Raw genomic sequence first — 27,804 nt, 5'->3', positions numbered from 1 at the left:
AAATAACTATCGTCGTGCTTAAAAACATGCCAAGCACTTGAGCGATCACAATGAACAATAATGAACATAATCTTTTTAATTGAATCGGCATTCACTTTGTAACACTTCATTTTAAATTATTATGAAAATAAAACTTTGTTATCAGTGTTACACAATTTTACTTTTTGTTTAGATTCGATGACATTGTGAACAATATTCTGTGTTTATTATATTAGTTTTATATCACCCGTCGATGGGAGGAGTGCTCTCCCGAAACTATAGTTGTGTTCTTGTAAAAGAATAAAATTGTGTAACACTGATAACAAAGTTTTATTTTCATAATAATTAATGATGAACATGCTTAAGTTTTCGCAGTCATAAGTCAACGTGTGAGCAATCTCTAAGTCAACGCTCGTGTCGGTTTGTTTTTTGTTTTCCTTGTAAATAAATACAGTTCACTGGTTAAAAATCGGCTTTTTCTATAAAAAATCATACAATATATTGCATTTGCATAATAGTTAGGAGTATCTAATACAAAAAAGTGAAAATTAAATTACAATTACTATGGCGACTGCTTTTCTTGACATTTGGCTTGCCAACCGCCGGCTGAATGCAATAAATAGCTTGATAAACAATAAATAAATAAACCAAAATACCAATGTCGGTGTATTTTCCATATTTACACCGGTGAAATTTAAATGTGTGATGGCGCAGCAGGATTATACGTCGCGAAACCGAAATATTTTGACATTTAATATTAGGTGTTCACGGGTTTTGTATTGTGATCGCGAATACGATAAACAACCATGGTGAGAAATTGTTATCACGTCGCTTATTAGCACATCGATAGTTATTTGTGGTTGAGCTACAGGTGCGGTTATACTCGTAGTACGCTTAGCGCGTTTTACGTACAAAATGCACGCTGAAAAAACGTTCTCTTCGCGCTATACCGTTCGGAATACCCGTTTAGAATACGAGACGAAAGAATACCATAATTTTATGGCGACGAAAAAGAAAAGCGTCATAAATAAAATGCAAAAGATGTACTGAAGTTAAAGAGCCCGAAACTATTATTTATGCATGTTAGATTCATATGATTGAATTATTTCACTGACATACTTCACAAACATCAACAGATGAAAGAAATGAAGGAATTCAGATGTTAAAATATAGGCAGAACGGTGAATGTTACGAGCTAATGACAGGTCATAAGTCCTGTAGATGCCTTGACATCTATATTTCCTACTCTAAAATGTTCTTCATCTCTGTTGTAATATGATAATATAAATATTGTATTTTATATCTCTTTTATTCGTAATATCTATTTTTCATGTCAGTATTGTCGGTAACCTATAATTTGTTGAGAATGACTCATATTAAGACAATGCATTAATTCTATTAAATGCAATATTTTCTAAACATAGAGACGTTTTTAGCATCTCTGAGTGCTTGGCCACAGTGGTGAGCGTTTTGCGGCGAAGTGTTGGCGCGGTGCACATATGGTAACATGTGCAGTGTCTATATTGACCGCGCGGGCTTGGCATTAGAATTACAACTCTTAAATATACAAAACGCTTTGTTTTGATTTCCACTCAGTTTCACATCCGACATCATTAAATCATCTCAACAACTTATTAAAGACAGTGATATGGCGTTCAACTATCTCTACCCTATCTTACGGGGAAACGACGCGATGGTTGGTTTGGTTGGTTCTGGATATTTCAGCTGTTTGCATCCTTGTTCTGTTGGCGGGTTCTTTATCCCTGGCTGGCAGTATTTAGGCTGTATTTCGTATAAACATTCTACATTTAAATGTTTGATCAATTGTGCATGCATCGAAATATTTTTATTTGAATACTAAAATACGTACCGCCCATTTTTTTGCGATTGCTGCATAATTCGATAGAGATTGTGTTTACATAATGAGGGAGGAGTGAAAAAGATTTGACAGATAAGCCGCTATTGGTGACATTTTCGACAAGTAACCGTTCAAGGCGGGGGTCAGTGTTAGATAATGCGAATATAATTATTTCTGTTCGTATGTTATGTACGTGAATAAATAAAGATATTAATGTTTATTTTATTTCTAAAATGTATACTTATTGGGTGTTTACACAAGTTGTGACCTTTTTTTTCAAATTTCTAAATGGACACCAAAAGTAAAACAAATTGGTAATCACTATCTTATATTTGATGAATGGTGAGGTACATGATGTTTTTTTTATTTTAGGCTTTTGTTTTTTAAATATTTAACTCTGGTATGGCTGTTGTGTAACACGAGTCTACATAGAATACAAGACTTAAAATATCTAGAGATATACATGGACTGGCAACTAAAATTGACTGATTAAATCGAAAAATGGGTAGTAAACTGAGATATATGCCATTTATATTTAAATATCTAGGAATTTATATAGACTGTCAATTAAAATTACTGAGCGCTATTTTCGTTACATAATATCTTATGGGCGCTTAACATAGTGATTCTATAGATAAATACATTTAATTGAAGCTTTTAAATTTGTAATTGAATTAAAACAATTTATTTTGTTATCACATGGTACGGATTTATTGAAATGATTTAGAGATAGAAAACAAGTGAGTTTTAAGTTTTTTTCCGAAACATCACTTCACTCTCACAGCCTCGCACTTCTACTGCTTCTGAGAGCATTCCATGCTGTAGGGCGTGCGACCGCAAATGCGTGTTCACTGAATTTAGTGTGGTGTTTGCGTAGAGGTGTAATAACTTTTTCTATCGCCGTAGACGCAGCTGATCTATGCGTAAGACGCCTGTCAGCTAGTTCATCTGGAATGCATAGTTCCCTTAGATATTCCGGAACAGAGTTGTGCAGTGATTTATACATAAGCCAACAGAGTTATTAGCCAGTGTAATTCCGGAAGTAGTGGAGTGAAATGACTGAACTTAGAAATTCTATTCGATTTGTCTCATCTGGTAGAAGCACAAACTTATTATTCTACCTATTTGAGCGTCAAGAGAAAGGTCAGAATTATGTAATACATATATAAAAATCTAGGGGCTTATATAGACGGTTGACTAAAATGGACTTAACAAATTGAAAAAAGTGGGTAATTAACTGAGATTTATGTAATACATACTTTAATATCTAAGAATTAATATGAACTGTCAATTTAAATGGACTGAATAAATCGGAAAGATAGGTTATAAACGGAGATATATGTATTTAAAAGACTAATTAGTATTGTTAACTAAAGAATCATAACAATATTATACCATGCTTTTGTACATTTATATCATACGGAATAATTAGATGTGATAACACTAAATAAAATCATTTGAAATAGCTCAAAAGTTTATACTTAAAATCATGCATAAAAGCCACTACCCACCCCTCCAACTTATTATTTAATGTAACTGAAGTAATAGATCTAAGAAGAATGTATTACGTACAGGCTTTGAAGTTTATACACAAGCGAAAAAACTTATTTATAATTTTCTTCTTCTCGGTTAAGATCGATTAATTTGGTATCAGCTAAAAGCTAACTCCTGAGACATTGAGTTTCAGCTGTTCTTCCCTTTCCTCGGTGGTTTACCAGGGAGACAGCAAACTGCCGGGATTTTGTGGGCAATGGTATAGGGGATTTTGGAGCTGTCCATTAATGGAATTATTGATGTAATCTCTCCATAATCTATATACTATGCACTGGGTATCGCAATTCCGTCTAACTCTAGATTCTGCCTCTTCTGGGTTTGCCTGCGATTACCTTTAGTACTTTCATCTCTGACGTTCTGAGCTGTTATTTGGTTTTTCTATTTAGTTTTCGTATTATTTATTTTCTCTCTATCTATCCTTGCCTCTGTTGTATACTCTATGATCGATCTGACACACGTTTTGTATATCCGAATTATGTTTCCAATAATCATGTGTTCATTGTACTATACGACATTTCTTAGGCATCCAGATGTTTACTAACTGAGATGGATATGTTCTCATCATCACTATGGCAGCATCATTTGCATGGCATGTGATGTTAATGACCTTATCTCCCTTAGTAGATTCACTACTTTTTTTTTAATTCTTGAAAGCGTATATATATATATATATATTTATTCTGCTTGTGTGAGAAAAGGTTTAAGGCGTATATATTGTTGTCCTATATTTAGTTATAAAGGTGCTAAACTTACTTTGTTTCTTTGTTGTTCTCAATATGTGTTATTTACCAAATGTTAATATTATTTATGTCCCGAATTGAGTTGTTGTAACTCCTGAAAATGTAATTCAACGTATTACACTTGTAAAATACTTTGTGTTATTTGATAACATTTTTTTATTTTTTTTAAGTAATTAAAATCGAACTAGTCAGAGGCTTAGCCTTAAAATCAAAGCACTCTGTAAAACTAGCTTAGGACAGAGACATGGCCTCTTCTTCGCTCCCAGACTATATGTACAGTGTAATTACTAATAATGTGAGAGACAAGAAAAGTTTAACCAATCACATTTTTAAAAAATATTCTAAAAAATGGATAATGGAAAGAGATGTACTTGATTTCTTTAGCTAAATTGCTAACAAAATTTGTTACTTTTCGGTTTTTTGTACTAAAACATTTATGTATATGTGTATGCAAGTATGTGTGTTGTATATGGATGTGTGTGTGTGCATGCATGTATCAGTATGTACATATGTGTAGTTTTGTTTATAATTTCGTGCTGTCACCTCAAACTGATTAAACCAATTTACCCACACCCAGGCTATGACTATGTGGGATTTTTTTCTTATTTTTTATTCTTTTGTTATTCACATGTACTGTAAACCTAATTAATTATTAGAGAAAAAAATTCAAAAAATATATATTTTTTTTAAATCTCCCTCATTCATTTAAATGATGAAGTAGAATTTTTTGACATTTTCGTTTCTCGTTTGGAAAGTAATTTGTTATGTCATAACAGCCCTAAATTATCTATTATCTATTTATCTTTTTCCTTTAATTCCAATAGTTTTTGCACGCTTTCACGACACAATCAAGCATTTTTTTTTCATTTAAAGAGAAATGTTAAACCAAATTTTAACTGCAATATGCAAACAAGAAATACAAGAACGTCAAATAATTTAACTTACGAACAACTTAAGACTAACAGAAAAAGAAACAGTTTTGTATTTACAGCAATAAAGTTATACAATTCACTTTCTAATGACCTAAAAAATATACAAAATATATACGCATTTAAAAAACACCCGAATAAAACAGTTTTTACAGCCCGTGTTAGTGATATGTGATTTTATTTTATCTACTTTTTAAAAAACTATTGTGTCATAATAAATTATATCCCCTCATACCAGCACTTTCGCTGATTGGGAATATTTCGTACTAATAAAATATGTAATGTAATGAAATATGTAAAGTTAAAACATGTATTTTGTCATTTTTATTATTTATTTTGGTTTCGAATTAAATGTCAAGATCACATCAAAACACGGCTGGCGATTAAAGAATGACTAAATTCACGTTGATCACAAGTTGAGTGTCATAATTTTAGAAGGCTCAGGGTAAAACGTGGTCTGACTTTTCTTTATTAACACGTATTCACGTATTTTCTCCATAGATTGTGGCACGAGAGTAGTGATTTTTGCACGATGAGGCCTCTTAGCCAATTACATGCGGAGATAAAACGAAAAACAAACCCTTATTACGAATATATGAATAACTCAAAAAAGTCCCAAATAAATAACGTGTGTAATTAATTACGAAAAAATGTTTGTTCAACCAGCTAATAGCAGGCAAGCCAACTTTCGGGCAGGACAACGTCTGTTGAGTCCACTAGTATTATATATTTTTTAAATTATGGAATATGAATTATTTAACGGTATGTCTATGTTTTTTTTTCAAATGTAACTTCAGAATATTCTGGCTATGGCTTGTATCATAAAGTACCAATAAATTTGCCAAAGAAAGAGTAGTGTACCTACCCATTAAACTAAGATTTTAGTGATGAAGTATATTAAGATTACAAACGTTTTTTTCTGTAAGGTTATTTTTAAATAGAACGTGACTAGCTTTTAAAAAAACATATCTTTGTCAATAATTATCAACAAAATGTACGTATTTATTGATACGCATTTGACAGGTTTATTTGATTACATGGGTAAACAAACTTTTTAAGCATACGAGCCTTCATAATAATACATTATCAACGACCCCGAATTTTTTTCACAAATTAAATATTTTGGTGAAACTTCGCAACTGTAAAAACATTTCAGGTGAGTGTGTCTGACACTGACACAATGGTCAATTTATTAATACCACTCAGCTTGTCAAAACCACATAACACATTTTTCATTTTGTCATTAATGTTTGTTTATACGATCAGAATCAAGAATATTTGTTTGATCAGTAGAAAATGTGTTTGTTTTTGAAAAATTAGAAATTTTAACAGACACAGACTGATGGAACGTATTTTATCTTAATATAAACTTAAGTTATATAATTATTCATGAAAAAACATGTCCTTCAGATAGGAAATCCTTACAAATGAACAAAGTTTCCATACGCGACCACATTTGTAGTAGATCTTTAGTATGTAGATCCTTTAGTTTTTCAATACTTTTACAAATATTTTTATAAAGCTATTTGTTAGAGAGGCTCTTGTAAACTTCTGGAAATCTTTAGATAAAGTCGGGACACAGAAAAATATACAGACGCGATCAGCGGGAGGGATTAATTACCTTGGCCCCACTACTCACTCAAACAAGCTTAAAGAAACTTTACCTTCCTGGCTCCGAAATTTTTTAATCAACTTCCGGCAGCCATAAAAAAACCCCACAAGTGCCAGTGTATTTAAGAAAAATTTTGCAATCGTTTGCTGCACGTCGATAGGGACGAGGTTGTCAATTTTTTAATGTTCCAGATTAGCAATTAGCAAAAATTGACAAATCCGTTTTTCTTCCATACTTTTACTTTAATTCGCTTTTTATAGATCTTGATATTTTTATGTTGATTTATTATGTATTTTTGTATTATTTAATTTAGTACTCAATCTTATTTGGCATATTACCTTTTTTAAATTGTATTCATTGGAATTTTATTATTTTTTTCTTATACCTTGCTTTTCTGGATTATTATTCTATGGCATCGCATATCAATATATTTTAATGTAATTAAATTTACTATTTTTTATTTATTATGGTTTGACACGGGCACAGCCTAAAAATCCTTAATAAGTTCACTTATATAAAAACAAAAAAATACATTTTCTTTTAAATCTGAAAACGTTACACTAACTCTGACCATACGAATCACATACGTCAGGTGGTCAAACTAACCTGTTAAGATGTGATGCACGTATCCGCTCTGTCAGTCTGGGCCTGTATCACTGGCAACTAACAAACTAAAATGGACACGAACAAAATTATGAACGAAAAACAATTTTGAGGACTACAACATTCGTACGTCAGTGGTTAAGGGTTAAGTGAAAACATTACCCAAGCTTTTTTAAATGCAATTATTTAGTATAGGTACATATTCATTTAAGAAGAAAGCATTCTAAGGGAGTTTAAGCGGTTATCTGATATATTTATTACAACTTTTTCTAAATTTCGTAATGGTACTTTGTAACAACGGATACTATAGTGATTTTTTTTTAAATAAATAATATTTTAATTTCCTTTCCTTCTTTGGTAATCCGAATTATTTTTTGTTTCAAAACTACTTGTTTTCAAAGGAAACGTCCACTGAACGTCTTCTGCTGGTACATGTGATTATACGTGCACATGGTAATTGTATACGAGTATAATGTGTACTTTTTTTTAAATATCGGCGCCTATATTTTGCTGTGTAAAGAAATGCTTCTAAATTAGTAAGTAAAGTAACCAGTCATCTTGCTACAAGGCCAGATCCTACATTATTATTTGTGTATGAGCAAATATCTCCCAACATCATTTTCCATTTGTTTACGTATATTTACAATGTGTAGTTTCAAGCAGGTAATTTAGCAAATTACTCATATTAATTGCGTCTCAAAATTATTTTACACTTTTTAGAATAACTGAACCTTCCTCCTTTCACATTCGTATTAAATAGTGCATATTATGACTGCAATGAGGATGTTCAGCCCTACGGGAAATCGGATACAATAAATGTTTTCTTGGGCGCAGTAAACATTGGAGCATTAAATTGTACAGCAATGTTTCCTGAACATGTACGAAAAAAATAATAAAAAACATTTTAATGAAAACAAACTACTTTGAATGACGTTACTGAATCATATGATATGAGAGTTATGGAAGATTTCCAGTTTGCTTGCCGTGGATGGACCAATGGGAAAAACTGGTCGAGAATAACCGGAAAAGAACCTCTGACGACACACGCGGAGTTATTTTAGAAATACAAAACACTGAAAAATCGTAGCGCTGATTAAACGATATATAAAAATTCAAAATAAAAAATTTGGTTTCGTTTAACAGTATTTTTTTTTAAAACCGCTGAACTTCCTCATTACCACACAAATATATACAAAAATAGAATTTTATGTTTCAAATCGATTATTTCTTTACATGGTTTCGAAAAGGAATTAAATAATACTGTACCGTAAAATGTCGAGTTTAAATTTGAAAATTATTGATTTTATTGAAACTAAATAAATTACTACATAAAACTGTTGAAAAATGAGTCCAAGTTACTTTTAAGATTAAGCAGTTTCAACAGTTTAACCAACGTCTAATTATTTTGAATAAAAAATTGTTTAGTTAATGTAATATTCTCAATAATGTTTTGTTTTGTTTTCAGATAAGATAATGCATCTATTTTGGAGTGGAAACCTTCATGTTCCATGATTCTCCTTCTTGTCAGCTATTGGTGGTCGCCATATCTATGCATTCGACAATTTGACAATCACCACGTAAGATTTTTAATTTATTTATTGCAAACAACCTATGCATTATAATTACTTACTTTAAAATAATGATCCTAATATTTTTTTAAGTCCTTTAATGTTTTTAGTCTAGTTTATGTTTATATCATATTCCTTTTTTTATGTAGATGCTTCTTGATAAAACTCTATGGCCAATGATTTTGATAAATATCAATTAAATTCCTTGGTTCAGTTTTGCACTTTTTAATTTTTAAAAAATATATATTTTGCCCAACGAGCGTTTTTGCCTTAGTAAACATCTTCAATACTGGTCCAGCTCAGGACGTCTGTCATGAAGATGCCAAATAGGCAAAAGCGCTCGTTGGTAAAAAAAAAGTAAAACTTTGCCAAGAAATGTTTATGATATTTGTGATTTTAGTTTAGTTAATGTTTTTAGGCTAGTTTATATTTAATTTATGAAATTTTTCTACTATCTGGTATACATTTACCGAATATTCACAAAAAAATACAAATTTCCAAAATAAATTCTGTAACTCGTAAATACGAATTCTTGTTTTTATGAAATGAAGTGGATTGCAAGTATTTTTGTCTATTTTAAAATTGTTTATTTGAATTGTTTTTAAACTTTCATACTATTTCTTTTGTAACATTATAAACAGAAACTACGAGTATATAAGCAAAAAAAATTAAACAAACGTTTTAATTTTGTGACAAAAATATTTTATGAGTTGAATACAGTCTTTTTCTGCGAAAATATGGACAAACTCAAAATATTGTTGACAAATCATTCTACTTTAATCTCTTGTGTTTGGGGGTCTGAAAATGTATACACATCATCATCATTCCCTTTCCGCACCTAATGGTGCATAGGGCATTGCATTGCTACACAAAGCGCAGCGTATCTTGATCATATTTGTTACGTGAAGTTATGTTACTTACACTTCAGGTGTCACTCCATGGACTATAAAATATACTTGCGTAAAAACATAATTAAAATTTAATATTTAATGTCAACCATGTCCGGAATCAAATCCGAGACCTATTGCATGGTACGCAAACGCGCTGACCATTCCACCGCGTGGACAACATATTACAGTTCTTTAACAAAAAAAATATAAAGTATTAAAATGACGATAAAATGGTCTTAACTATTTATTTTCTCTTAGAATCAATTTCACAGACCTGCATTCTAGCCAAATTTCCACAATAGTGTACATTAGAAATTTTCGGTTATTTAAAAGAAGTAGCATTAATAATAACCGTTTCTCTAATTAAACTGTTTCAAAACAACAGTTGAGCAACAACCGCAAAAAGTCTATTACAAGCAACTGCTGGAACTGTTTCACAGAGGTAAATTAAACTGTTACTTGTTACGTGTCACGCTGTTTTGAATTATTATTTAAGAAACAGTTTTAAGTACCCTGACCTAATGTAGCTACGGTTTTGCCCACGCACTTTTAAGCTATTATTTATCGAAACAGTTTAATTTACTATACTTATTAGGTTTTTGTTTCAGCAACAGTTTAAAAATGACTTTTAAATATTTTAATAACTTGTTGCAGCTGTTTTCAAATAACAGTTTTGTTTTAGTTGTTTTGTAACAATAACTTTTTTTAAAATTAACTGTTTCTTTTATTAGCTACCTCTAGTGCATATATTGTCGACATGGTTGCATACGAGCTCCTATTGCAACCACAATCGACCTACTTTGACTGTGGTTTTTGGTTTTTCGTCCTTTTGATTTTGTATTACATTATATTGTGTACTGTCAGCTTAAAGCCAGAGAAATAAATAATTTATTTTTGTATAAAAAAAATATATCAATAAACTATCAACTCGTTTCCCATCTCTTCTTTCAGTTTCCTTATTCATAGCATGTATAAAATAATTGTTTTTTTTTTATAAAAGAAATATTTGCGTTCTTATGATTTGCTCAAATATTTAATTTTGAGGGCCATTTTCAACGAGTTCAACGAACTCACTATTAAAAAATGGGAATCAAGTTGGGGTAGAGTAGGATTCAAACCACGGACCTTTGGTTCGTGAGTCCGTGACACTAGCCACAGAACCACAACCTGATTCAATATATATTCATGAAATAAATTTTATTAAAAAAGGGTGCTACTTATTAATTAACGCCCAAAGGGCTTTTACCTATACAGAGGTTATAAACAATTTACAAAGACGAAAATACAATTTAAAACTAAAAAAAAAATATGCAAAAAAACAAACGAAAATACTAGAAACTCAATTTTTCAAAAAATTTAAAGAATATTTGGCTCTTGAAGTTTGATTAAGTTATAGCAAATACATATATTTTTTGGTCATTAGTGTGTTTGTTTCCGAGAGAGTGAATTCTCGGGATCAGAGAATAAATGTGCAAATTTGATTTCAACATTACAATATATCTAATATAAATATGCACACATGCCAATGGTCTATTAGGTACATTAAAATAGATACATTTGACCGAATCAGGAACATAAAAAATATTATTTACAACTTTATAAAAAAAATCCGGATTAGATATTATTATTCATTTTTTTTTAAAGTAAATAATGTAGGTATATAAGGGAAGAAAATTGTTTATATTTTCTTCTAATAAACCGGAGAAATTTATGCTGGATTTTTTCAATTTTATTACAATAGGTATCATAGAGAGGTGAACGAAGTGATATAGATAAATACGTTTTTAATCAGTAAAATGGCCTAATGTCCCACCATAGAACATAAAAAATAAATAAATTATAGAACAGTTTAGAAATAACTAACATACATACAATAATAAAAAATAAACATTAAATGAAATAAAAAAAATGTACTAATTACAATAAATTTAAAAATTAATAAAAATTAAGGATAGTAAAAAATGTGTCAGCAAGTACTTATATTCGGTAAAATGCAGTGGGTACCTACGTAGTATAAGATGCCTACAAACACAGTCGATATTAATTAGTCGCCGACGCGTGATGATCGTCAAATATAGAGCACAGTACAGTAGAACTCCGTTTATCCAAACTCCGGTTATCCGGATTGTCAAATATCCAGATCATAATCAGGAAATAAAAAAATAAAGATAAGTTTTTAATTTTAATTTAATCGTGCAATTGACTTTGCTGGACATGTTCAAGTAAGTTTTTAATGTGATTCCAATTCTCCGTATTATTTCAAAAGCAATCAATTCCGGCACTCATTAACCCAGATGATTGGAGTTTTACTGTATATATGGTAGCAACTCGCAACATTTGACGGTCGACTTTTAATTTATGTATTTTTATTTTGTTAAACTTCAAGTACAAAAATATGTACATTCTGGCGAGCTTATTGCTAAATGCAATATCTTCCAGCCAACCAAAAAACAGACTGGTTCAATTTTTTTTTTAAAGTAGTTCATAATAAAATAATTATAAATATGTAATATACACATTTACTATCAAATTTTAGCCGCTTTTTAGTGAGCCAATAGAGCTTGAATGTTCAAAATATTTTTGTTTTACACATTACAATATAATAAGGACTGAAGTATCAGGTAATGAGATGAAAATAATTAGAGAATTCAGGAAAGAAAACGTATAAAAAATATAAGGTTTGTTAGGTTTCAAAAATATATATAATTTTCAAGGACATATAAGTTTCGGGTGCTTATTAAAGTGCCTAAGGAAGGTGCATTTAGTGACATTCAACAATAGGGTATTTTCGCAAGTCGGGAATAACGTTGATAATATGATTTTTATTTAGAGTGAATTTCTACGGTTCTAATAATATAACTATCGATGTATTTGGAACAAGTTTATAGTTTTTGGGTTTAAAAATGAGGGCACACAAAACGGTTCGCAGTTGGCACACGTCATTTTGACGTCACGCGTTATGCCCGCCGACTGCACATCTAACAAACATTGCGTACAAGTTTGGCGCCAAAACGTCAGTCGTGCCGTTTGGGCGCGTAACGTCTCGTTTTCGATCCATTAAAAATTGAATATTTTAAGCCTTCGTAGAAAATTTATCTGACATCGGATGATAAACATGTTAATTTTCACGCTGTCGTATTTTTTTACTTCTTTAAAAATAAAAAAATGAAAATACTCTATTGTTATTTGTCGCAGCTTGACGATCGTCAAATATCGAGTATGTTTTTAGGCACCTTGAAATATTCAACAATAAAAATATGCTATGCGGAAGCGTAAGAAAATGTATTGTTTTCGTCATCCTTGTACGTACTTAGCCAGTTTTTACTTACCAATGACAACATACATATTACTTAATACTAAATATGAGAAAAAAGCACTTTGAGTCAGACGAGAATTCGGCAAATTAGCGTGGAAAAAATAATAGCATTCAGAGGACAAGCAACGCGGCAAATGTTGAATTTGTTGTTCATTGTACTGAAAATAAACATTATGCTAACGACTCTCCAAGTAAGACAGTAATTTCTCATGGACCGGAGACCTTGCATTTAGTTAGCGCTGCTCTAGGCCAGGGGTCTTCAAACTTCTCGGGCGGAGGACCACATTGTTCCTCAAAATCTAACGGGCTTGTCTCCGGTCAATGACGCACCGTGCAAATAAAGTTAAAAAGTTAAACGAAATGTTCAGGAAACAAGAATTTGTGATTCCAAAACATGATAACTTACGAACCAAATGAGAATATATCAATCTATAAATAACTTTCAATGTAAAATAGTGATTATTTTAATAACGACAGTATTCAAATAACATTTTTAGTTTACTGATGTTTTATGCATTACAAAAAGATGAACTTCAGAATTTTATTTCAACTTAAAAAAAACATTTTTATGACTAAAGTGGACTTTGGTGTTTTGTTCACGTATAAAATGGCTTATTGCGATAATATATGCATTTTTAACTTCAAAACGGAAGAAAGTGTACTTCCTTGTTTTATCCTTTACCAATATTATGTGTTCATCAATATTTTAGTTTTTGATTAAAAAACGAAACATTCACAGCATCTATAGAAATTTAATAGGATCTTGATAATTGTGTGAAATTTTTATTTTATTTATTAGCATGGCATTTCGTTTTTTTGGATATTTAAAGTGACTTGATAAAATAAGCCATATAAATATTAAGGCACAAAAATTATATAAATTGCGAATTGTTGGATGCGTCTTTGAACATCATAATACCTGGCTTTAAATACTAATTAAAAAAGCGATTCATAATGAGAAAAAAATAACAAATAACCAAATAAACAATATTTCTTTTAGTCCACTCCTGTCTATCTTTGAAAATATTAATGTGGAAAAAAAGACTTGATTTATTGTATTAAGTAAACATGATGAAAATAAAATAGGAAAGAATTTATAAGTTACAAAAACCTTGACGAAAAAGCTTGTTTGCTTTGAAACCGGTAGGTGGAAAAAAATAATTGTGGTTAAAAACATAGTTGTTTTATTTATTTTATTACAAATAAATATACTCAATATAAACATGACGTCTGCGGTACAGTATAAATTTATATTAATGCAACATTAAATTACTATTACGATGAATAATCCAAATGTTGTTTTAAAGATCAGATTTTTATCATCTTAAGCTTAAAAAACGGCAAAGACAAACCGACTCATGATTATAAAGAATAGTCAAGTTTAACACTTCATGACACTTAGAACAAAGTGGCACATAAATATACCAGTAGAATTGAGGTATTTATTTGATAATAAGTATTATGTCACAAAATGTTTATTTGACACTTTATAAACATATTTGGGCGGGCATATTGCCTTAAAGCAATTTCTTCCTGTCCACCCAAACTGTTCAGTATTAGGAAAAAAATACATGGATGTATTTTAGGTATATGCATTTAGATTCATATTATTTTATTACCAAACAGAATAAATATGCATATTTTTTTTCTTAGGAACAAAAACAATATTAAAATCCTCACTACACTATGAAGAGAAGAGGTCGGATGTGAAAAAAAGGAGGAGAAAGGAAAAACTCGTGTATTTAAATAGTGACATTTCAATCTTCATATACATGTATATAAAAAAGGGGCGTCTCTGACGTTGGTGGGTACATTATTCCACAATCGAGCAGCTACTACTAGGAAAGAGATGGTAAAAAAATAAGATTATTGAATGGATATTAAAAGGGTTCTCTCATTCCTAGAACGATAAGATAGCCCATGTTATGATAGGGCATCGTAATAATAAAAATTATATGTATGCTCCCACTTTCTATTTTGTTGTTTCCCAACTCAGCACAGGGTTTTTAGTCTCATAGAGTTAGCTATACGTCATTATTTTTTTGAGCCAATCTTGAGTGTCTTGATATGATTAAATAAAATAAAATAAGTAAATAAATAAGAGTATCGCAAAAACGTATTCCGGTAAATCTGTCTTTCACGCAGATTTTTCAAAAGCAATGTGTTTATTATCTTAAAATGGGGTTGCAAGACGTGAATCAACACAAAATATGTGTCCTATTAAGGGTTAATGGAAACATAGTTTCGTAATAATAAAAAATAATGTTTTTCGGACTATCTATTAGATTTAAGAAGACGCGTTTATGTTTGTAAGCAATTACGTTTTTTAGCAAATTGTTATTTTTAGTTGATTGTAATAAAATATTAATTAATTTGCATTATATATATATTTTTTACTATGCTAAATATTATGTTGCATACGACAAGACCGCGAGCAGGAATCAAGTTGTTCGCGGCCACTTTTACCCCGCGTAGCTTTGAAACCTCTGCTTTACGCCAAACTATAGCTGTTTTTTCATTTCGTGTAGGAAGACGGCATACGCTACGCTTTATTAGATAATTGCCAAGAACTTGAGATTCTTTTTTCCTTTACTGAAAAGTCCTCGCTTCCTTGACTTTCAAATAATGCTTTTACGAACACTTGAATAGCGAGGTATCCTTGAAACATTTTTAACACCTACACACTCGGGCAAAAATGTTAAGTTAATGCCACCGAAACGAGATTTATGTGTGAGAAGTTGTGCAACAATTGATATTAATATTTGCGAGGTACACAACACTATCAGAAAATCAAATCGTATTCACATTCGGTACGCACGGCACTAAAAAGGTTCTAGTGCTATTGCTACGCACGATCGAAAATTTAGCTTCAGCTCGCAATATTTAAAGCCTACCACTTTTTGTCCAGTGCCTCGATTATGAACGCTGTCTTCATCTGTATATATCGAGACAGTATACTTAACTTCTGTACTATCTGTATCTATCTCGGTATGTTCTACCTACTTGACATATCAACATCATATGATCGAAACGAACCAATGAATGACCGCAAAAATTAGTCCGCGTTCCTTACATCATGAGCATTTAAAATAGTTCTCTATTAAATAGGCTTCTGTGATAGAAAGTGCCCACTTCAAAGTGATTATTAACTCCTATAAATCCCAATTAAAAAAAAAACTGCTCATTTAAACATGATTTTTTAAAGACTTTTGACACTTGAAAAGACGATATGCTTTATATCGTCTGTATTTATCTACCGAGCGACGACAAAGTCGGTTCCTTTAACGTTTTGCTGCATATACTCCGGAAGAAAGTAAAACAGACGGAAAAAAAAACTCAATTATTTTTTTATATTGGTAACATTTTACGGCTATGTTAATAGGGCAGCATCTAGCTAGTCTAGCCACTCGTTTCCGAAACTGACAGTTATGTCAGAATTTAATTCGACTTCAAAATTGACTTATTTCCCTCTCAAATTTTTAATAGCCTTTTAAGAAAAAAAGTGCCCACCTCAAAACGATAAAAAAATTAAATAAATAATAATCAAAGGAAAACTTGCTCGGTGGAACAAAACTTTTGACACTTTTAATGCGTAGATAAACGTATCGATATTGTTAGAATTTTGCACATATTTCTCTCACTATTATTTATTCAAACCTTTAAAAATAGAGTGCTTTCTTTTGCGAAATTGTTATTAATGTTAGTTAATAATGTCCCATTAATCAATAATTTAATAACTTTTCAATATAGCTCATTATAGTATGTTCCATTAAAATGATCACCTTATAAACTCTTATTCCACCCTTTCTCTTTTTTGTACTGTTTCTACCGAAAGATCAAACAATTGAAAAAAAGTATCATCAGTGCATGTAATTTTTAGCTACTAACAGTACGTGGTTTATCAGCATATTGGCTTTATTTTTTTTATGCAATAGTGAAGTCATAAAGTGGGATTTGCATGTTAGTGTAATTAATGTCCTGACGAAGAGATGGGTACGTCTCGAAACCGGTAGACATAGAAAAGTAGGTGAGTGGTTATGGACAGTTACTTTACTTCTTTTAAATGTTGGTAAACAATAGGGAAATATGACATACCGATAAAAACACGTGAAGTGGATTTAGAAAAATTCATTTCTTTTTCAAAATCAATGTTTTCAAAATTATTTGTGGAGAAATGTTTTCATACAGAATTTTGAAAATTAAATTGTTTAAAAGTATGTCTTTACTAAAACGCGACTTGTTTGGCCTTGACAGTTCGCCAAGATTTGTGACGATGTTCTATTCAAATTTAAGCGGTCACAAACAAAATTATAAATTCAACCAAATCGTGACGTATTAGGGGCGTGGCCAATGCAATGAATCGTTTTTGCAGGAATTTGATATTTCAAAATATTAAAAAAGTACAAATATATTTTTTTACCTCTAGAATTTCATTGCCCCTCATTGATTTAAAATTGCAAAAAAAGTTATTTTTCCCTATCGTAAATAACCACTTCCCGACTTTTATATGTCTACCGGCTTCGAGTCGTACCCCTCGTTAGTTACATATATTACAGTTAGATTACTGTATTAATTATTCACAAAATGCTTTCAAATTGTGTTTTCTATTTTTTTTTATGTTTTTTTTTTCTAAAACACCGCGTGTCGACAAAGCGACCGTATTGCGGAATTTCGATATGTTTTGCTACCATCATCCTAACGCTGAGCTCGGGTGTATACGTAATATCAGAGTTGATTGTACTGCAGCCAATAACTGATATATGGAGGCATTTCAAGGATATTGAAGCGGCCAACCGCATGAATGGCTACCTTCACTAAAAACCTTCTAGTGGGCGGTCCCATGTGAAGTCTACACAAAACATGCTAATTATGATAACTAAAAAATAATAATGCATTACTTTACAATATTTTTACAACACAACAAGTCGATGGGTCCTATAAGAGTGGCGAATCACAGCACATAAAACTGCGGCTCGAAATATAAATATTTTAAATTGTCATTTTGCCGGCAGTCAAACCCTGATACCCCGTGGGTACAGCAAAGAACAATACAGGTGCGTATAAATCCTGTACCGTTTATCGAAATATTAAAAAATAATTCAATGCTAATGGAGATTTTTTTTGTAATACGTTGTACACATCTAGGTCTACGAGTGGTTTCTAATTTTATCTACTATCCTATTTCTATCTTATTACTATACATTTATATATTTTTTTATTTCCGAAAACAACAAAAATATGGTACTTAATTTAGGTTTTAAAAGGTCCGTTTCAAAAATCTTTTTGATAGTTTCCAATACCGCCGCATTATTTATTAATGTTTGTTTTAACCATCAGAATTGAGCCGACTTATATTCTGTAATTTTGCTTTAATAATAAGTCTAATGTCACAAGGGTATCGTAATAACGTAACGTATCCAGACAACTAAATTCTTCATCCGCCCGGAAATCCGACCGGTGGTTTTCCTCTGCCATATTTCATCGTCCCTGGACTGGCATCTGAAGCCTAAGACTTATCACCTTGCATTCCTGTAACAGATGATCGAGATACGCTATATTCGATTTAATGCAGTGCCCTGTGTATCACAGGGCGCGAGTAAGGGTTTGATGATGGTGATGGTGAAAGTGTTAAATTAATTATTTATTAAATTATTAATAATTCTTGAAAATGGGACAAAAAAAAAATATTTCGGTAAAAGCTAACTCCTAAGACTTCGAGTTTTAGCTGTTTTTACCTCTTCTTGGTGGTCTTCCGGGCAGATGGCGAACGACCAGGATTTTGTAGACAATAGCATAGGGGATTTTGGAGCTGTCGACTAATGGAATTATTTACGTACTCTCTCCATAGTCTATTTACTATGCACTGGGTATTACAATTCCGTCTAACTTCTTGACTCTAGATTCTGCCTTTTTGGGGTTTCTCTGCGATTGCCTTACTTACTAGTACTTTCATCTCTGACGTTCTGAGCAGTTATTTGGTTTTTCTATTTAGTTTTTCTATTTAGTTTTTCTCCTTAGTTTTTTGTATTTTTTTATTTTCTCTCTATCTATCCTCACCTCTATTGTATACACAATGATCGGTCTGACACACGTTTTGTATATCCGAATTATGTTTCCAATAATCATGTGTTCAATGTACTATACGACATTTCTTAGGCATCCAGATGTTTACTTACTGAGATGGATATGTTTTCATCATCACTATGGCTGCATCATCTGCATGACATGTGATGTTAATGACCTTATCTCTCTTAGTAGATTCACTACTTTTTTCTATTCTTAAAAGCGTTTTTTTAATATATTTATTCTGCTTGTGTAAAACAAGGTTTTTGGCGTATATATTGTTGTGCTATATTTAGTTGTGAAGGCGCTAAACTTGCTTTGTTTCTTCGTTGTTCTCAATACGTGTTTTTTTAAAAATGTTAATATTATTTATGTCCCGAATTGAGTTGTTGTAACTCATGGGAATATAATTCAACGTATTATACTTGTTAAATACTTTGTGTTTTATGATTTATAAATAAATTAAAATTAAAAAAAATTAAAAAATAAACGTAAGACCATAGAAGACGTGGCATGATCAGATAAACCAAAAGCCTTGAACAGAAAAAGAATGTGGAAGAACGTAATATTGTATGCCAGGATAGGAGTGAGTGGCGGTCTATCGTGGTCTATTTATATAAAAAAAAGTCAATTTACGGTATTCAATTGGGATAGCCCATACATTTTTTCTTTCTCTTATTTTTATGCATATTGTTAGATGCCAATAGTTAAAAACTCAAAACTAGTTTCACGGTGTACTTTGTACATCGCATTGTTGTGTACGTATAGAATAAAGCATTATACATATATATACTATATACACACTTATTATGTTGTTATACTCGCATTCTAAAATTATACGAAAGATTTAAGGTATCCGGTTTCGCTTAATAGCTATCAAAATATTTTTATTGGAAAGTAAACAGCAATAACATAATATTACAGCATATGATTATGTGGCGTATATTGAATAATGTATAAAAGTGACAAAAAAAAAAATAGTGGTATGGAAAAGCTTCCAGTTTCAAAATCAAAATAATATAAATACCCGCATTTATAAGGTTAAAAAAGTTACTAATTTACATCAGTTTATTTTACAGTTCAGTTTTAAATGATCAACGAAATTTCGCTGTTAAAACCATATTTTAATTCAATATTCCACCTACTGGCTAGGAATCGAACCCAGGACTTGAGAAAGAATGGAAGACGGCGACGCCATCCACTTTACTTCGAGGCAGACTTATCTCCATTCAATTTCCCATTTCAGGATTTTTACTTGAGAGTAGCCATCGAGTCGAAAATACCCATCCAAGGTTTTGGTTCTATTTCACATATAAAACTATGTATTCTTCATCCGCTTGGACAGAGATAACATTTTGTACACGAATAAATAAGTTCGACTTCGATACTTATTTGTGCATAGGTTTTTTTTTTATTTTTAATTTTTACAGCTACGAGTGTTACAGAAAAATATGTATAAATATATATTTACAATACTAAAGAAAAAAAAATCCACGGTTAATTAAAAAATACGTAGTATAAAATAAAAAGATTAACATAATTGTGCGACATTATCTCTTGTGTGGCTATTATGTCACACTAGTCGACATACGATACAAGACTTGATATATCTCTCTTATTTTAAAAAATGATGAAATTATATTTTTTATTATCTTCAAATAGACATTTTCACACCGGATTTGGAAAATACAATTTGTATAACCATGGTAGATTTTAATACAAAAAATATTTAACTTTGCTACCCGAAGAATGCTGTCCGCAAATACAGCCATACATCTGTATTAGAGAGAGCACAAAGATAAAATACATAACAAAGAAGACAGACGCTGTTCGGTAGCCGCCGTAGCCGGTGTTGTGCGAAACGAATTTGGTTATTGACAATGATGGGGGACGCACGCGTGAATTATGAGCGGCGAATTTACGATTTTTATTTTGTTTGCTATAACAGGGCTAAATTATATGTTAACCTTTATAAATTATGGAAAAGGAACTATTAAACTGTGTGTCTTCATGCTTTTTTTTTCAAATGTCTGAACTTGAGAATATTCCGTCTTTTGCTTGTTACCAAGTCTTCTGCTTGTGGTAAAACGATGTTACATCACCGCGCGCAAAGGGATTATTTACCACAGTCTTTTAAGAGTTATTTAAAAATATTTGCGCTTATTGGTGTGGGGTGTGAGACAAAAAATGTTATGTTGGAAGTGTTGTGTATGAATTGTAATTTTAATGTTGCCGCAATTTAAGCCACTTTAAAATTCTTTTAAAATATCTATACAAAATTTCCAAACGCGACGCGACGCGCGACGGTTAAATTTTTTGATATCTTTATACTTTTTTATAAAATCTTAGTAAAAAGAAGACGCTTTCACGCATCAAAAAGTCAGCAAATAGTTTGTCTGTAGACCCCTTACGAATACTTCTGTTTACCTATGGGGTTCCTGAATATCATGATTTTTATATAATATATTTATATACTTTATAATGTCACGCTGCTAATCCATTTACCCGATTCCTTCGAGAGTTTCTATTGTTTTTCATCGCCCGCTCACGTTTCTTACTATCGAACTCGGGATCTCACTTAGCAGTTCCTGCTTTGCAGAAAAAACGTTCGAATGTAAGTAACATCAAGGCCAAGAATTGTTTTTTCTGCCATTCTCTCACACATGCTCCATTGCTTAGCTCCGATGTCCTCATCTACTTCGCCTCTAATCCAGCGAGAACATGTAGCAATCGCAACTAGTACCAAACGTGCACTTATTTTGTAAAAAGATGTCTCGATTATTTTTACTCTATGCCTTTAATTTACCAGGATATGCTGGAATCTACGATTCGAGGATGTTGCCCACTCGCTGCGACTTTTCAAGTAGTGTTAAGTTGTGAAGTAATCGAGGTCCAATTTGGGATAACAATTTAATTCTTTCGCCTTGAACTGTAGCTAAATTCTCTTTACCGAAGATGATAGACATATCAAAGGCTTTCGACAGCTTCTATGAAGGCTTCTACGTTGTGATATACTAATGGCTTATCAGTTACATGTATAAAATAAAAAATAATGTATTTCCTTTTACATTTGGCGCCATTTTGTGCGACATGTGAAGGATACAATATTTTATGATTGATGATGATTTTTTTCGTGGGTTAGCTATTTTTGAAGCAAAAAATCGCTAGTAGGTACCTACGTTCTTTGAGTTAGTAATGAAATGAGCTAATCTCTCCTTAATTATTTATGAACTTGAAACTTGTTTCCGAAAGGCGTGTACCTATCTTTGTTTTAAAGAAAAGCTTGAGTTGAGTATCTATTTTTAATGTTTGAAAATATATTATTTTATCAATCGACTTACTTTTTGCTCATTTTAATTTATTATTTTTCTTACAATATTTTGAGACTGTCCAAATGTTTGTTGAAGTTTGTTAAAAATTTAAAAATTGTTTTCAGGCGTTGCCTTATATGTAGAATAATTAGATCAAATGAATCTCTTCACAAGAATAAAGGTTTCAGCTCTTTAATTTAACTTAAATCGACAGATGGAAGAATTGAAGAAATATGGATGTTCAAACATAGGTCAAATGATGGACGTTACAAAGTGCCACAACAACCAGCCAACAACAGGTGATAAGCCCTGTAAACGCCTAGACTTCCATTTTACCTTTTTTTCAAAAATTTTCATCATTTAAAAAATAATATCTCTAGTCCAAAGCAAAAATGAGATACACCTAAAATTTAGAATTTTGAGATACGCACGCAAATATGTCAATAAATTAAATAAATTAATGTTTTCTAATAATAAAATATTGAAGTAAGAGGGAACCTATGCGAAAATATAGTATTCATAATCTACTCCAAGTAATTGAATTCAGTCAGACACTTTGCACACCTCAAAGTTTAATTATCTCAGAAAATGTTCTTCAGAGATATCTCACTATTGCTTCAGGTTAGCGATTTCTGGATTGAAGCTGAAAAAAGGCGTCACATCATCGAAATTTAATTTACAATAAATAGTAATGAAACATAACATTTTTGGAGTAATAAAGGTAAAAAATAAGTTTTGCACTTATTTATAGCGTAAAAAATATTTTTAAATTTGTAATTTTTAATTCTCACAAAAACTGTCATTCCATTAGCCACGCCCCTAATCCGTCACGATTCATGTTGACATGTTCCTGACCATTTAAGTGTGTTTAGAACATTGTGACGAATCTTGACGTCACAACTATTAAGTCCAAATATGTCACGTTTTTCTAGTGACGTATTAAAAAAAAATCTAAATTACTTCTTACAAGAGAACAGTATAATATTTTCAATGATCGGATGGACTTGAAATTTTTTGTATTTCTCAAAATAAAGCCCAACATTTTTAATGCCTTGCTTGAAATTTCATTGACATGATATACAAAAGAAAAATGATATACTAACACAAATCAATCAAAAGTACACTAAACTGCAATTTTTGCGAATTTTTGGATAAAGAACTAAGAAGACGAAAAACAAAAGTATTTTTATGTTGTGAAATTATAAAGTCTAATTGTGTCAATACGGCTTAACCAATAACAGTACCAAGGTTGAAATATTTATTACAAACGTGAGTCGAATAACTATTGATCATTTGTTTTATTTTTTTTACACTAACCTCGGTTTACGCTTTCCCTGTAATACAAAATACATCTTCGTACAGAAAATTTAATTTTACTTTGCGCACAATTGTAGATAACTCCGTTTTTTTTTTCATCGTAATCAGGAAATAAGTTTGATAGGGCGCACAATAAAAATTATAGGACATTACACTCAGCGAAAATTGCGTATGATCTTGATCATTTGTTAAGTCATTTTAAATGAATACCTATAGAACTAAGACGTTAAAATAAAATTGATGTAAATATTTTCACTTTAGCACTGTCCTTGAAACTACTTTCAGTACCGCAAAAAAATATTTATGCCTGCTGAAATCGATAAATGATGTTTGAAAATGCCCGAAGAAGGGGAAACTTTATATTTGTAAAAATAAAATAAAGTGTTCAGTAGACTCATATCAGTGTTTGATTTCTTACATTATAAGTTTAAATATGGAGTTCTACAAAATAAAAACCAAATCAATCAATAAATTTAGCAATTACTTATAATCAAAACTGCATTTATTTTCGCTTTATTAAGTCAATTTAAATCATATTAAAACTAATGAAAAATTTCAGTAACATCATATTTTATGTAATTACAATTAGTCGACCGTGGTGTATGGTCAACTCATTCGTCTACTATGCAAGTGTCTCAGGTTTGATTTCTGGCATAGTTGGTATGAAATATTAATTTAAAACGGTGTTTTCACACTAGAATATTTCATAGTTCCTAGACTGGTACTGGTACTTAATTTGTACGGACAGCACAATATTTGTGTAAAATTTAAAATCTATTATAAAAAATATTTTATGTCAATAAGATCTAGGGATCGAACCAGAAACCAATCAGCTAACAAAACCACGAAATGGAAAATAAAAAATAGTCAAAATCGTAATTTTAAAATTATTTTTAATGCCTGGAAAACTTTTTCTAAGTGATTATGTGCAAAGCTTAGAATCCTCAGATTTAGTAACAATAATCCTAGTGATCGAGAATTTCGATTACAAATTATATTTTTTTGTGCTTTCATCAAATATAATTAAAATTTAAACATTCATCTTTCTTTTCTTCATTTTCAGGTCACTGCATTTTTGCTTGAAAAATATTTTTTTTCATATATTATATTTTTACACCATACTACTGTTTTTAGGCGTCGAGTGCACTGCTGAGAAATAATAAAAAAAATGTGTGCAAATATATATATATAAATGCGTTATGCAATGTAAATAATTATAATCTCATACTATCTATACCATTAGTCATAAATATGAATTCCATTAGCTTAAATGAATAAAACAGTGTGAGACATTACACTATTCTATGGCTTATCAACATAAGTCAAGTCACTGAATGGACGCTTTCCAGAAATGTGGGTCACGCATTATTTGCATACAGATGTGAGATGTGATATTCGATTATGCATGTGTTGACATCGTAATATAGATGCAATATTATCGGAAGCATGTGTTGGTATACATAATATGTGTGCATGTGTGAGCTTTATGTAATTCCTTACTCGAGTTCAGTACAGAACATGCATTGGCTTCACCCAGCGCAGCGTCGCCAACCTCCATCGAGTGAAAATCGGTATGTTCTGAAAAATAAATCGGTAGATTCGTTATCAACCCGATTGTCGTGGAGGGAAATGTTTGAAAATCGATAGATTTTCCGTCAAATTCGGTAGATTGCTTTCAAATTCAATGGGGTTGACAACGCTGGCTTTATCAAACATGGGAATTAGTGTTTTCAATGCACTTTTGAAATTTTACATGTATTTAAATTCACGTCACGGGCTAATAGAGTCGCCCATACGAAGAAAAACAGTTATATGGTTATTAACCACGAAGTAAGCTATTACAGCAATACGATAGGCCGTAGGTACATGGGTCGAGAATTCACCATCCATCCGTTACACGTTTGTTATTAAGCTAAAAGTTCAACCAAAAATTTGGACGCTTTTATTCTATGCTATGAGCTAAAGGGCTTCTTTATTTAATTATTACTCTGAAATTTAAATAGGGATTTTTTTTTTCTCAACCATTTTTTCGTATCTGCATTTTTTATATTACAAGACTATTTATTAATTTTTGATTGTTAAAATATTTATTTTAAGAAATTATTACATAAGTAGTTACAGTCCATTTAAATATTTAATAAACTTATGAATTAGTTTTCGAATAAAATATTCTAGTTTGCCTATTTACACAAACGAAATTTGTGTATCTGGGTTCACCAACAAGCACTAACATATTATCGAACCTGGAAAAGAAAAGGTTTTCAAACGTCATGTAGCAGCTATTTTATGGAAAGGCCAATTTAAGTTTTCTTTGAAATTGAAGAATCTTGTATTTGAAATTTTTATGAATGAAATTTGTTTTCTTAAAAAAAAAAAACAATAATAAAATACTTTAATTGGCTCGTCTGTAAAGTTGGTACATGTCACTTGGTAATTTTTCCTTTCCAGCGTCGATATTAGCTAAGGTTTATTTAACATTCGAACGCACTGTGACTACATATATTTGTAAAATGTGAAGTAATAAAAAATAAAGAAATACCAAAAGGCCAACAAAATTACGATAATAGAGCTAGAACACAAAATAGTTAAATGACTTACTAAATAAATTATTATTAAGTTTTCTAAAAAGCGTTTCTTTAAATTTGATATTGAAGAGAAAAATATATCAATAGAGCTATTTTATTTATTTTTATTTATTTATTTATTCATATTTTCCGCTTACAAACTATAATTAATAATAAAAATAATGTGACCTCATTGGGGTTTCCCGTGCCGAGGACACTTAACAATTTAGTTTTTTTAAATTACATTTGAGAATAAACAAAGAAGACTAACTTAAAAAACAAACATAATTAACAAATATTCAGACAGTTTTAAAAACAAGGTATTTATGTACATCTATATTATTTATATTACTAAACACACAATGAAAATAACAAAAACCTAACATAAGCTATACAGTTGTGGAGCAGTTGATTCAGCATTGGTATGGGCGAATGAGTCAATCCATTTTACTTCTACCTAGCTCCACTATCCATTTTTTATAGCCTTTTTAAACATTTTCTCATAACTAATTGCTTTAATAGATAGTGGAAGTATGTTATAGATTTTAATTGAATAATACTCAAAATCATTTTATCCGAAAGTGGTATTAGTTCGTATTTGTTTAAATTGTCTATGTGTTGAGGATCTAGTGATTATATTATTTGTATGTGATGTATTGTGGGGGTTATGTCTTTCATTTGAGTAAGAGTAGTTTTTGAATCTATAAGTGAGTATTGTTTTAGCGTATAACTGTATTGGTGTCATAAGTTGTGATTTATGGAATATTTCTTCAGTAGATGTCTGTATCGGGACTCTATGGATTTTTGTGCAACAAATACACTATTTAAAACTGTATCACTCGCACCACCCCAACCGATTATACCGTACTCCAAAATTGATTGGAACAATGCAAAATAAATCCTTAAAAGTTCCTGTACATTAATTATATTTCGAATTGTTTTGCATATATACGTTAATCTACGTTAAGTTTTTGTAGTCTCTGAATAGGCGAATGAATATAATAATTAGTAATAGATTTGTTAATATAAAATAGCGCTGTCTGTTTGTCGTGTACGATTATTAAGCACATTAAAAGTTATGAGATTCGTTAAATCAAGGACGTCCAACCAGTCATTTAAAATTAAATATGTAATAATCAAATTTCTAATTGTCTATCTACTAGATATCTTTTTTAATTAATTTGTTTGTTTGTATTGTACTAATTATTTATTGCCGAAGAAATAAAAAATACAACAATTTGATGTAATACTATGCACAGCAGTATATTTATTGAAAACGTTGTGTATTCCCTACTCATGCCCGTATTCAGACACCAAACTTAAATGAGGAAAGTAAATTCTAATCTAATGCAGATACTCGTAATAACTTGAGGGGGAGGATAGTAGAGTGTACTTTCTTCACCTCAATTTTTTTCTTTTAATACGGGTATTTCTTTTAACTAATAATTAAAACTGGTGCCGGGTTGTGGTCTGGTGGTAGTGTTGTAAACTCGCGGATTA

General features: G+C 31.0%; 1 protein-coding gene across 1 annotated transcript in view; it reads left to right on the top strand.

Moving 5' to 3' along the window:
- ken (zinc finger and BTB domain-containing ken and barbie protein) overlaps positions 1–27,804 on the top strand; it is a 135,578-nt gene that overhangs the window by 56,834 nt on the left and 50,940 nt on the right. The window contains exon 3 of the mRNA XM_088241463.1: positions 8,741–8,852. The gene's annotated coding sequence lies outside the window, so the exon portion shown is untranslated. The remainder of the gene's footprint in view (positions 1–8,740; positions 8,853–27,804) is intronic.

The sequence above is a fragment of the Micrasema longulum genome, unplaced genomic scaffold (assembly GCF_059751315.1).
Source record: "Micrasema longulum isolate JH-2025_06_02 unplaced genomic scaffold, ASM5975131v1 h1tg000015l, whole genome shotgun sequence".
Lineage (NCBI taxonomy): Eukaryota > Metazoa > Arthropoda > Insecta > Trichoptera > Brachycentridae > Micrasema > Micrasema longulum.
This window is presented reverse-complemented; position numbering and strand designations above follow the sequence as displayed.